Consider the following 13,741-nt stretch of genomic DNA (forward strand, 5'->3'; position numbering starts at 1 on the left):
TGAGACTTTTTGCTCCTATCTCTTCATGTAACTCCATAAATTGGCAAAGGAAGGAACTCCAAGTTTAGACAGATTAGTGAAAGAACGTAAACAAGCACTGTCTATACTAGCTTCCTTCTAGGACACCAGAGAGGAAAGGCAGTGGGTTGAGGACTAAATGTGCTAGAGTAGCTTCGAGCAGTGACTTATATTTAATGCTAATCCAGGCATTAAATATATTTAATTTGTATTTAATATTTGATGCTCATTTGTAAAGGGATACCATTATGTCAATACTCATTTTTTTTTCTTTTTTCTTTTTCTGTTTTGTTTCTCTTCTATTTTTTTCCCCTTTTTTTGTGCTTATTTTTTTTCAATGTTCATTTTTTATTTAGTCACCCATCAGACATTTTTTTAAAAAATTACCTTTATTGTTGAAAGTATTACAGGCGTCCCATTTGTTTTTTCCCCCATTGACCCCGCCACATCACTCCCACCCCCTCCCCAGGCCTTCACCCATTATTGTCTGTGTCCATGGGTTATGCATATATGCATATAAGTTCTTTGGTTAGTCTTTTCCCACCCCTAACCTCCTTCCTTCTTCCCTCTGAGATACAACAGTCTGTTGCATGCTTCGATGTCTCTGGCTCTATTTTGTTTGTCAGATTCTTTTGTTTATTAGCTTATTCTTAAAGAAGACCCCTCAACATTTCATGTAATACTGGTTTGAAACTCCTTTAGCTTTTCTTTTCTTTTTTTAATATATCTGTATTGATTTCAGAGGGTAGAAGGGAGAGGGAGAGAGAGAGAGAGAAACATCAATTATGAGAGAGTTGTCATTGATCAGCTGCCTCCTGCACGCCCTCAACTGGAAATTGAACCCGCAACCTAGGCATGTGCCCTGACTGGGAATCGAACTGCAATCTCCTGGATCCTAGGTCAGTGCTCAACGGCTGAGCCACACCGGCTGGGCCCTTTAGCTTTTTCTTATCTGTGAAGCTCTTTATCTGGACTTCATTTCTAAATGACAGGTTTGCTGGGTAGAGTAATCTTGGTTGTAGGTCCTTGCTTTTCATCACTTTGAATATTTCTTGCCACTCCCTTTTGGCCTGCAAAGGTTCAGTTGAGAAATCAGCTGTCAGCCATATGAGTGCTCCCTTGTATGTAACTAACTGCTTTTCTCTTGCTGCTTTTAAGATTCTCTCTTTGTCTTTAACTTTTGGCATTTTAATTGTGATTTGTCTTGGTGTGGACCTCTTTTGGTTCCTCTTGTTTGGGACTCTCTGTGCTTCCTGGACTTGTAAGTCTGTTTCTTCAAACAGGTAGGGGAAGTTTAGTGTCATTATTTTTTCAAATAGGTTTTCAATTTCTTGTTCTCTTTCTCCTCCTTTTGGCATTCCTATAATGTGAATGTTGGGCCACTTGAAGTTTTCCCAGAGACTCCTTACACTATTTTCATATTTTTGGATTCTTTTTTCTCTTTGCTCTTTTGGTTGGGTGTTTTTTGCTCCCTCATATTCCAAATTACTGATTTGATTCTCAGTGTCCTCTACTGTTGATTCCTTGTAAATTATTCTTCATTTCAGTTTGTGTAGACTTCATTTCTGATTGATACTTTATTATGTCATTGATGATTTCACTAGTTTCTTTAATAGTCTTACTAAGATCCTTGAGCATCCTTATAACCATTATTCTGAACTCTATCTAGTAGCTTGCTTGGCTCCATTTCACTTAGTTATTTTTCTGGATATTTCTTTTGTTCTTTCCTTTGTGATATGTTCCTTTCCCTCTGTATTTTGGCTGCTTCCTGGTGTTTGTTTCTATGTATTAGGTAGAGCTGCTATGTCTCCTGGAATTTGTAGAGTGGCTTTGTGTAGTAGGTGTCCTGTAGGGCCCAGTGGCTCAGCCTCCCCAGTCACCTGAGCTGGGCCTTCTAGGTGCTCCCCTGTGTGTGCTGTGTGCTCTGTACTATTGTAGTTGAGCCTTGGTTGCTATTGGCATCACTGGGAGGAATTGAACTCCGGGCCAGTCAGCTGTGAAGACCAGCTGCAGCTACAGCTGAAGAGCTAGTGTGCTGGAGACACCCCTATGGAGCAGGATTTACTACAGTGGAGCTTTGGTGTTCACCAAGTGCACCCCTTGAGTGTGTCACTTGTGAATGTAGTAGGGTTATAATCTGGCGCAGCTGAAGCTGACCACTGGGTGCAGTGTCTCTGGGGTCTCGCATGAGGCACAAAGTCAGTGCCTTGCCCAGGGCCACCCAGCATGAGCTACAAAGCAAACTATAGGTGGATGCTACTTGTGCTGGGCTTGGCAGTGTCGAGGAGAGGCCAAGCTATGAACCAATGCAGGCTGCTGCTAGTGCCAGGCCTGGGGCCACTTATCAAGAGGTATGGGGCATGCTGAGGCCAGCTGCTGCTTGTTTGAGAGATTTTAGGAAAGTCCAAAATCTGAGGTAAGAGAGGCCATTTGCATAGAAATGCCACTGGAAATGGTTTGGATGAGCTTGCAAGTAGGGAGGGGCGGGGGTCTCTGGGAATCACCAGGTCTGAGCCAGTGTTGGTGGAGATTTAGATGTGGTGACTCCCTGCCAGCTGTGTGGGGGAGGGCTTGTCAGAGGAGCAATGGCCTCTGACAGCTCTTCTGTCTGGGAGAAAGCTGCCCATCCACCTGTTGCCCTGATTCTAGGCAAGTTAGTTCCTCCCTGAATGTCCCAGTTTCCTTTCCAGCTGCCACCCCAGTGCTGGAGCTCAGAGGGAGCGTATCTATGTAAGTCCAGGCACCGGCCCTTTAAGAGGAACTGCCTGGGACTCCTGCAGCCTCCAAGTCGCTCAGCCACAATCCCCACTGGTTTTTACAGCCTGAAGTTGTGGGAACTTCTCTTCCCGGCACTGGAACCCTGGGCTGGGGGGCCTGATGTGGGGCTGGGACCCCTCGCTCCTCTGGGAAACCTCCACCACCAAAATATCCCAACCGGTTTTAAACCACAGCCCCTGGGTGTGGGGCTTCTGCCAGGTCTCTGCAATTCAACCCAGATTCTGCCCCCTGTCTCTGTCCTTCCTCCCCATCTCGATATGCTTCTTCAGTTCCCTAGTTGTAGGACTTCTGTTCAGCTAGATTTCAAGAGGTTCTGAATGATGGTTGTTCTGTATTTTAGTTGTAATTTTGATGTGGTTGAGGGAGGCAGCAGGTACCACTGTTACCTACTGCGCCATCTTGTTGTCTCCCCCATCAAGCATTTTTAAGTATTTCAGTCTTAGAAGATGCTAAGAGAAGTAGAAAAAGCAAATTTCACCATAGGATTGGACTACAGAATAATTAAGCTAACCTCTCATGTTTATGTCTTCAGAGATATCCATACTAAAGTCTGCTCTAGCTCACCTTATTCATGATCCTACATTTCGCCTCACTACATATTTATGTATGACTCCTTCCAACATCACTTATGCACTATACAAATTGGGGAAAATTGAAAAAATAAACAAACAATTTTCTTTTAAAGATTAGAAAGCAAATCAAGAGAGGACTTGGCCTTAAGGGAAGGTGGTGCTTATTTGGGATATATAAATTTTGTTAATCTCAAGATTAGTAGTTCTGGACCAGTAGGCCCTAGAGGCACTGAGGCCTGTATGGGTATCCTGTTTCCAGACCTGCTCCAGGGCTCAGCACAGTGGCTCTGCAGAGATAAAAACAATAGAAGCATGTTTTCTAGCTTCCTTTACACAGAAAAGTTTAGAATCGGGTAGCTTTTGGTAACATGAGGGTAGATGAAATGAACTCCAAATTTTATGTTAGTTTCAAGCTCTAATGAAATTATAAATATAAACACATTGTTTGCGGGTAGTTTTTATCGCGCGCTCTACTACCAGTCAACGTAAAACGTATAAATACGTTTCCCGCATACAATGTGTAAAAATGCGACCATATATTACATATTTTGTGAAGACTGTTTAAAGAGTACCCACCAGCTCTTAAAAGGTTTTATCATTGCCTTTTTCCTGCCCTGCAGATTGACATTGTCAAAGTGTCTCCATTTCTGGTTCCATTGAATAAATCAACATTTTCCTAAGTGTTTTGTGTGTTATTACCTAAGTTTCACAAAGGGGATACAGTACCTGTATCAGTATTGAATTCTCTTGTTTTTATATTATGTAATCAGCAGTTTATAATCTAACATTCTAATTTATGTGTGGGTATGTTTCTGTTTACTGCATGTATATGCTTACCTTTCCAATTATCCTTTGCACTTGGCAATGTTAAAAGACATACTATATATTCAACATCAAATTGCCCCCTCCTGCGGGGACAGAGTCAGAGGCCAGTTCTGGCTGAGACTTTAGTGGTAGAAGTGCTATGTCTGTCTCTTTTCAGCTTCAAAGTCTTGAGGAATTGGCCAGAGAAGCTTCCTCTCATTCTCTGCCAGTTTACCCTGGGGGACCACCTCCCTGTAAAATGTGCATATCTCCATCAGTGGCAAGTTGGATCTCAACACAATACATTTTCTTCCACTAGTGATATTTTTGTTTTAGAAAATTTGCTTCAGTGAGAAGGGACCTTGTAGAAATTGATACAGTGGTACCTTGGTTTTCAAATGTAATCTGTTCCAGAAGACCGTTTGAGTTCTGAAATGTTCGAAAACTGAGGGATCAACAGCCGACAGCCAGGCCTCAGGATCTTGCACTCAGTGGAAGCCATGTGGCATGTTCAACTTCTGAGGCGTGTTGGAAAACCGAAGCATTTACTTTCGGGTTTACTGTGTTTGTAAACAGAAATGTTCATCAACGGAGACATTAGAAAACTGAGGTACCACTGTACTTCATTGTGAATTATTTTACAAAGGAGGCCTTTATCTCTAAACCCCAATCTGAAATTTAACCTTAACATTAGGTCACAAAACTGCACTACAGTTGTCCCTTGGTATCTGCAGGAGGTTAGTTCCAGGACCCCTGTGGATACCAAAATCCTTGGATGCTCTAGTCCCTTATAGAAAATGGCATATTTGCATATAACCTGTATTTTCACATAGGCCACACCAGGGTCTGCCTACACATCACTTCATTTATGTGAATTCAGCATAATACTTGGCACATGGAAAATTCAAATTTTGCTCTTTGGAGATTTCTGGTTTTTGTTTTTTTCAAATATTTTTGATCCATGATTGGTTGGATCTGTGGATGTGCAATCTGTGGACACAGAGGGCCAACTGGACCAGATACAGAGATCCAAATCCATAACTATTATGTTCTTTGCTGCCAGTGATTTGCACACACCTTCCCACACCACCCAACACACACCCCAACTGATTGCAAAGAACTGGGCCTTGACTTCCTTTCCTTATTTTATTTTTTTTGTGTGCCCTTGTAATACTTGACTTAAAAATAGAAACATAACTGTTACCTATGCATTTCCCATCAGCTTAAGAAAGAGTAATAGCCTTTGGTGTGTTTCTCCTTTTACCCCATTATTTTTCTTCCCTGTATTTGGTGTTGATCATGCATGGTTTTTATACTTCATAAGAATGTGTTTATAAACAATAATGCTTACTAATAAAATTTAATGGTTATTGACTATCATATCCTTCAGTTGATATGTGTTTTAGGCAGCATTGTATTTTGAGATTATCTGTGTTGGATAAGTAGAATTTGAATTATTTATACGATTGTATAGTTTTATGTGAATGTACCATGATTTATCTGTTTTCTTGATTTTTCCATTCCTTTCTTCATGCCCCATCCCTACCCACTACTTGCCAGACAGTAAAGGGGATCACTCTGGACATGGCTGTGGGTGTGAAAGTGCCACATCTGTCTGCCTCTGGGGGCTCTTTTCCCTATGGTATCAGACAGATTCAGGCCTTTCTGGGGAATTCACAGAAGGCCATGAACCTAGGGGCCCTTGTTGAAGTGGGCCATGAGAAAGGACTATGGGAACAGCATTTGCCTACTAATTATGAAGAGCCCAGGAAAGAAGTTGAATATATCCAAACTATTGTATTGTTTCTGTTGTACCAGTAAGCTTTCACCACCAGGAGTTAAAACATCTAGACCTGATTTGCTCACTAGAACCTTGAAATTGAAGTGCATACTATTTGGCTGAAAGTGCCTTTGTTTATGCTGCTGTCAGTCTTTCTGTTCCATGTGTCCAGATTGGGGGGATGGGATACACTCCTCAGGATCATGGCTCCCGAGCAAAGCCCAGCATGCAAAACTCTAGGTCCCCCATTATGGTTTTTTACTTCAAGGAGGACGTCTTGTTAATCTCATGGGGTATATATGAACTTATTTTAGGCAACAAATTATTTCTAATTTATCTTTTGTTAGTGGTTGCTGGACTTGATGGTATTCTTTAAATGGAATGGCCAGTGGTCAATTAGTCAGATTAGTGAGGGAGGCACGAGTGGAAATGCACAAGAGAAAGGGCATATAGGAAGGAGATCATGGGTAACTGAGATCAATCACAATGAGTCAAAGCAGGGTCTGTGGATGGACTGTGTTATGAAGTTTTCTGAGGCAAGTAAGTTGACTGATTGAGCCTATAGTCCTCTTCATCTTTCAGGGTATGTGTTTACCTGAACTGCATGAGCTCTCTTCTCTTCAGTTGTTTCCTCCCCTTCATTCTGACTGGCTTTCCTGCTGAGCAGCTCAGTGTGTTTACTTACATCCATCAAGATTTTTTTTTTGCATCAATTTATTTGTTACTTATAAACTTGATTGACTAGATAACTGGTGGAATGTTGTCTGCTTATTAAGTAGTTTCAGCCACACACTGAAAATACATAAGTATTCTCAACTGATTCATAATCATACTAAATTTTTATCCTAAATGTCCTCTGGCCTCCCCCATGTTTGAACTTCACATTGGCTGCTCTTTTCCTGCATCAACAAAAGTTACCTATAGGAGTAGCAGGGACTTGTGTTCATTGCTGACACCCCCATCTTTATGCTCAGTGTATGGGCTGTCATATTCAAAGACAAAACCATTTTTTTCTCCCTGGCTGGTAAGCAAAGGGACAAAGAGGATACCAAAAGCCACAACCCCAGCAGGGAATCAGCTGTTGGGCTGCAGTTGCTTATCTATCATCCATTTATCCTCTATATCTATCGTCTATCATCATCATATATCTATATCTATATCTATATCTATATCTATATCTATATCTATATCTATATCTATATCTATATCTATATCTATATCTATATCTATATATCTATCTATATCTATATCTATATCTATATCTATATCTATATCTATATCTATCTATATCTATATCTATATATCTATCTATATCTATATCTATATCTATATCTATATCATCTATATCTATCTATATCTATATCTATATCTATATATCTATCTATATCTATATCTATATCTATATCTATATCATCTATATCTATCTATATCTATATCTATATCTATAATATCTCCTTGCCTCTGTGCCAAATGGAATTCCTTTTAATTGCATAAACAGTTGCTAGGTACAAGACTAAGTAGACAGCTGAGCTTGACTCTTTGTCAAGCTCAGATTCAGCTCACGGAGGCAGGGGGTCAGGACATGTTATGACATTCATATTCCAGAGTGGAAGCCTGGATTCTGCCACTACCAGCTACAGGAGCTGTACTTATGTACTCATACCCCCTTCTTCCTACTAGTGGCTCATGCTGGATTTACAGACTCAAGAATAAAAGGAAAGTATTATCCGGTGCCTGCTCTGCTGCCTCAGCCTCAAACTGAACTGGAGATGAGAGGTCTGGTGCACTTCTGGATCAGGTGCTAAGGGGAATGAATGGAATTGACTTGGGCTCATCTAAGTTCAACCCTACTGAAAATTATTTTCTCTCAGTCTTCAGAGTACTGTTTCAAACATGAATCATCACACATGTGCTTTCTGAAATTTTGGTGCCTCAGCTTATCTTTTATGGGAATTGAAACTGAGAAGCCAGTACTGCCTTTCTCTTTTTGCCCAGGAATTTGTCCTTAATAAAGACCATTAGGAAACCAGGTCCAAATTTCAAGTTGGCTATTAATGGAGTGAACTCCTTGCATTCAAGTAAGCTGGTTGCTTTAACCACCCCTAAATCTCTGTAGCTGTTCACATTAAGATTTATGTCTCATGCCGCTCTCCAATGTGTGTTAGAAAAAGGGAGCTTTTGTTTCTGTATGACCATCCTTCCCTAGGAGTCCCCCACTGAATTCTTCTTTTCAGCAGGTGAGGAAAGAGAAAGTACATGGACAAAGCACAACCATTTTTACTGCAAGGGGCTGGGAAATGTAATTTAGCTATAAGCTCTGGGAGGAGAGAGGAATTCTGTATGGATAAACAATCAGACTTTGTGGCATCTCAGTGTCCCAAACTTCAATCTCACTATGAATTATGGGTTTGTCAATTTTGAGTCATTTACACATTTTTTACTATTTCTGTCATATCTAAGTAGCTTCTTTAAATGGCTGGCATTTTAAACCCAACCTCTTTTGAACAGTAATATTCCTGAAATAATGGACATGATATGCTAGTTACATATTTTTTAAAACACATTAAATATATATAACTACTGAATGTGAGTCACTTAAAATTCTGTACTCTATCAGGTATGTATGTTACTCTTTGGGAAACACTACATTCCAATTCTGTAGAAAATTTGTAATGTTTCAAAAAGTAAATGCTGACAGGAATTCACTTATGTGTCCTAAACTTGAGGGTGCTTGACAGGGAGTTTGAATGTTGGTCATGAACTACTACACTCTCTATTGAGAAGGTACTATATTAGAATGATTAAGGACCACAGAAAGTGGTGATATGGATTTAGGCCTTTAAAATAATGGGATAGTGTCTCATTTCTGCCTTATTTCTCCTCTCTTTCCCCCCTCTCAAGCACTAAAAGCAAGAGCCAGGGAAGGGGGAAGGTTGGCATATCTGTTTGGAATGGATAATTTGATGTGGCAGTTCTGACATTTAGGGCAAGAGACGGGCTGGAAAAGGTGCCTAAAGTTGATACATTAAATAGAATTTCTCACAGAAATAAATATAATAGGGGTTATTTTCCTGATGTCTGAATCCATCTATGTTCTCATGCCACTGCTTGTCACTGCTTTAGCTTAGTCCCTGTCATTTCTCATACATCAATCACTGTAGCAACCTCCTAATGGCACTTTCTTTCTTTTCCTTGTTTCCAAAGTTTTCTGAAATAAAATTGGTGATATCACATTCCTGCATCTAATTTTTCTTCAATATCTCATAACCACTGGGAGAAAATAGGGGGCATGCAGGGCCTTCATTGGCCAGACCCTGCCCACCCCTAACTGACAACTCCTGCTTTAGTTACCCCGCCAAGTTACCCATAGTTCCCTGAATGGCCTTGCTCCTACCCTTATTCCCTCTCACATACAGCTCTCTCTTTGAAAAACATTTCCCACTTCTCTATACCACTGGGCTACCTCTGAGGTGATTCTTCAGAGCTGATTTTGGCTTTATATCTCCCATGAGCCTCATAAGTGTCACTCACTACAACTGGCTGCTGCTTGTCTGTCCCTCCTTCCAGAGTACATATTTTATCCCTGTATTGTGACATCTGGCTTTATGCTAGAGATTCAATAATCATTGGCCTGTGTTTAGTCGATTATAAGGTGATATCACTGGGAAGTATAAAGCTTTACAGAGCATATTTGGATAAAGTGAAGTTAAAAAGAAAACTCTATTGAAGGTAAGAGCATGTGATATCAACGTATTGTACGAAATTCATTCACTTCATAATTCATACATTTGTAGTAACAAACTAGAGATAAAGGAAAACTTTCATTAGAATTTTGAAACAAAAGGCATTTCTTAGATGAGAATTGGGAATACAATGGCCTTTCGAGAGACAGATTCAGGGTTTTGCTGTCCTTTTGGCCTTTACCTTTCTCCATCTGCCTTAAAGGGAAGATTTTTGTCTTCAAAAGAGAAGAGCCCTGGCTGGATATCTCAGTTGGCTGGAGCATCATCTTGTACACCAAAAGGTTTCAGGTTCGATTCCCCATCAGGGCACATACCAAGGTTGCAGGTTTGATCCCCAGTTGGGGCACGTATGGGATGCAATTGATGGATGTTTCTCTCTCTCAAATCAATAAAAACATATCCTTGTGTGAGGATAAAGAAAGAAGTCCTGAACTGTCATTTAATGAGCAACAACAGCTTTATTTTGCATGTGATCTAATAATGTATCATAAACAATTCTTGCTTTCCAAATGCATAAATAAAAGCCTTTTTAACTGAATGATTTATTCTTTAGTTGTTAAAAAAAATCATCTAATGATGACATAAGGGCCCGAATCTTTGGCTTTGTGGCAGAATGGTAGGGGGGCACCTTCATCAAGGTCCACCAGAAACAGAATGACTAATGCAAAGTTATTTGTGCTTATGGAGCAGTTAAGTAGCAGAGGCCAGAGCAACCAGAATAAGCTCAGCCTAGGGGACAAGAGTGGTAAGGACAGTGATTTGGGGGTGGGGTGTGGGGTGGGCAGGAAACAGGTACAGAGACAGGGACTCCTAATTTGTAGGAGAGACTCTTCTAGAGCTCATTCAGCATAGAAGAGATTTATTTCTTCCCTAAATTCAAGGAGATGAAAAGAGGTCTTTCACCATAACAGTATTAGAGCTAAGCTTTTAGGTTTCTGAAAGGAGCTTTGCAGAATTCACATCTTCTTATGGATCACATATTGTATGGGTTGTTACGCTGGTCAGTTTAGGCTAAACTATGCTGCAGTGACAAGGCCCAAATTCCAGTGGCTTAAAATGAGTTGGCTAGCTTGCCTGTGTACTTTCTTTAAACAATGACTCTGGGCACCAGGCTACTTACATCTTTCAACTCTGCCAACTTAGAAATCTATGTTTTCAGATATATTAATGGATATGAGAACATGGCGAAAGCACACTGGAACTTAACTTCTTCAGGCTGGAACTGCACATATTTCTGCTTACATAGGGGCTGGGAAAAGTAGCTTAACTTTATGGCCAGGGAAAAAAAGTGGTTAGATGAACACATACCATATGCTGCAACTGTTAACACCTCTCTGTAGATTCTCTGTTGAATTTGAGAGTTAGAAATTAAATTAGGAATAGAAATAGCCAGAGAAGCAAAATTGTGTTTTCTAAACTGCAATTAAGGCAAAAAGGGTTATTCTTCAAGCACTGAACTTTGAACCATTGCAGACAGGGAAGGCAGACAAGAAAGTTAAAAGAATCAAAACAAGAAAGTAGTCACTACTCCAGTACAGTGTTTCCCAGTCTGTGTTCTAAGGGACCTTAGTGCTCCTGAAATGCTGAGAAATGTTCTATTGTGGAGGTTCTGGGAGGGGAAACTTATGTATGTGTGTAGTGGTGAGGCATTTTGTGGTCCAGTTAGTCTGGGTTAAACAGGTTAAATGATTTCTCTATTATTGGAATTCTCACAGCCCTTAACTATCTAACAAGATGTGGTGGCCATGATAATGCACTCCCCCCCCCCCCCCCCAGGTCTTCTGCTGAGAAGAAATAGCTGACCCAGGGCCCAGCTGTTATATTCTGAAGTTCCTTCTGTGTTTACATGGAGGAGGCTGTACTTCCTTCTGGCTTCTCCTAAGGACTGGGCACAGCAGGGAGGACCATTCCAAAGAAATGTGGGATTCTTCTGACTGGTGACTTTGGTTCAAGGACTCCTGGACAGTTATCTAAATACTTCTTAGCACTGTACCATAGCCTGAGTTTCTTCATTTCCATCACTCCTTGCTCCCTTGTCTACTTCACAGGGTTTGGACCTGCATCGTGGTCTGAAGACTCTCCTTGCCTACTCCAGCTCTCTCCCCTTTTTATTGGAAGTTTCCCCAATAAATCTTTTGCACATCTACTCCTGTCTTGGTGTCTGCTTTTGAAAGGCCCCTAACTAGCACAGAAGCTTTGTAAACCCCAAGAGAAGGGGATAAACAGTGTTTCCAAAATGTACTTGACCTGAGAAAATATTCTTTATACCAATCTGTCAGTATTTAAAAGGACACTGATATTTCAGGGAACAGACTGGAAATAGTGCCCTAGGGAAAACAGATTAATTAATAGTTATCTAAGCTGATCTATACCTTAATTTCTATGTTATTTATAATTTGATTTGTGCACATATGTTTAACTGTTAGGAAATTTTGTGTCTTTCATAGTCATATCCAATTCTTTCAGTGTCTGGGATTAAAATAATATTTCAGATGTTATTAAGGACCTCACTGACATAGTTATTGCTTGGGTTCCCAAGGGTTTGGGGGAGGGGGAATCTAGGAAAGTACCAACATTCTTCCTCATGTTCCCTGGGAGAAATCTGTTGAATGCTGTTAATGCAAATCATCAAGTTAGTGACTGACTATATTAAATATTGATGCAAGAGGGTTTCTGAAATACTTAAAAATGTCTAATATTTTATTAGGCATTTAGTGATTTTATTACATTGTCACAATCATTTGTCACAATCAGGAGCAAATAAAGTTTTGGTTTCTGACATCTGACATTTTAATGGAATGCTAAAAATTTATAACTCCTGCCCGGCCAGGTGTGGCTCAGCAGTTGAGCGTCGACCTAGGATCCAGGCAATCGGGGCTCGATTCTTGGTGAGGGCACATGCCCGGGCTGCAGGCTCGATCCCCAGTCGGGGGCGTGCACGAGGCAGCCAATCAATGACTCTCTCATCATTGATGTTTCTATCTCTCTCTCTCCCTCTCCTTTCCCTCTCTGAAATCAATAAAGATATATTTAAAAAAAAAAAAAATTATGACTCCAGGGCACTGGATTTTTGAAAAGAATTGAGCTCGCATGGCACATAAAAATTACATACAGGAGAACCAGGTATTATGTTTTGAAAATTATTTAAGATTCTTAAAATTACTTGTACACCCATGTTGATAGTAGCATTATTCACAATAGTTAAGAGGTGGAAGCAACTCAAGTATTCATCAACAGATAAACAAAATGCAGTGTATACATACAATGGAATATTATTCAGCCTTAAAAAGAAAGAAAATTGTTACACATACTACTACATGGATTAAACTTCAGGACATTATGCTAAGTGAAAGAAGTCAGTCACAAGAAAACAAATACTGTGTGATTGCCAAAATCATAGAAACAAAAAATAGAACAGGCGATGCCAGGGTCTGAGGGGAGGGGAAATGGGGAGTTGTTTAATAGGTAGAGAGTTTCAGTCTCGCAAGATGAAAAGTTCTAGACATTGGTTGCACAACAATGTGAATTTACTTAACACTACTGAACTGTACACTTAAAAATGATTAAGAACATAAATTTTATGTATAATTTTCCACAATATAAAGTAATCTGAGAAACTTCACACTGGTACTTTTAAGTAATACTATAAGGTTAGCCCATTTTGTGACAAAACAAGCTTCTTAAAAGCAGAGGTACTATTTTATTTTTACATCCCCTATAGCTTTGCTACTCAAAGTGTGATCCATGGGTGAGCAACAGCAGCATTGTCTGGGAACTTGTTATAAATGTATAACCTTGGGCTCCATCCCAGATTTACTGAATCTAAACCTGTATTTTAACAGGACACCCAGGCCATTCATGTGAACATTAAAATCCCAGAAGCACTGCCCTACAGCACCTAACTCAGAAATATCAGAGATTAATAAAGTTTGGTCATTTTTTGCAGACTAAAATCTTGAAGAATTGATAGCTGCATTCAACTATCTTACTCTAAGGATGGCTGTGAATGCTAGATCTCACCATTACACATCTGTTAGGAATGAACA

Source organism: Miniopterus schreibersii, assembly GCF_964146895.1.
Source record: "Miniopterus schreibersii genome assembly, chromosome: 2".
Lineage (NCBI taxonomy): Eukaryota > Metazoa > Chordata > Mammalia > Chiroptera > Miniopteridae > Miniopterus > Miniopterus schreibersii.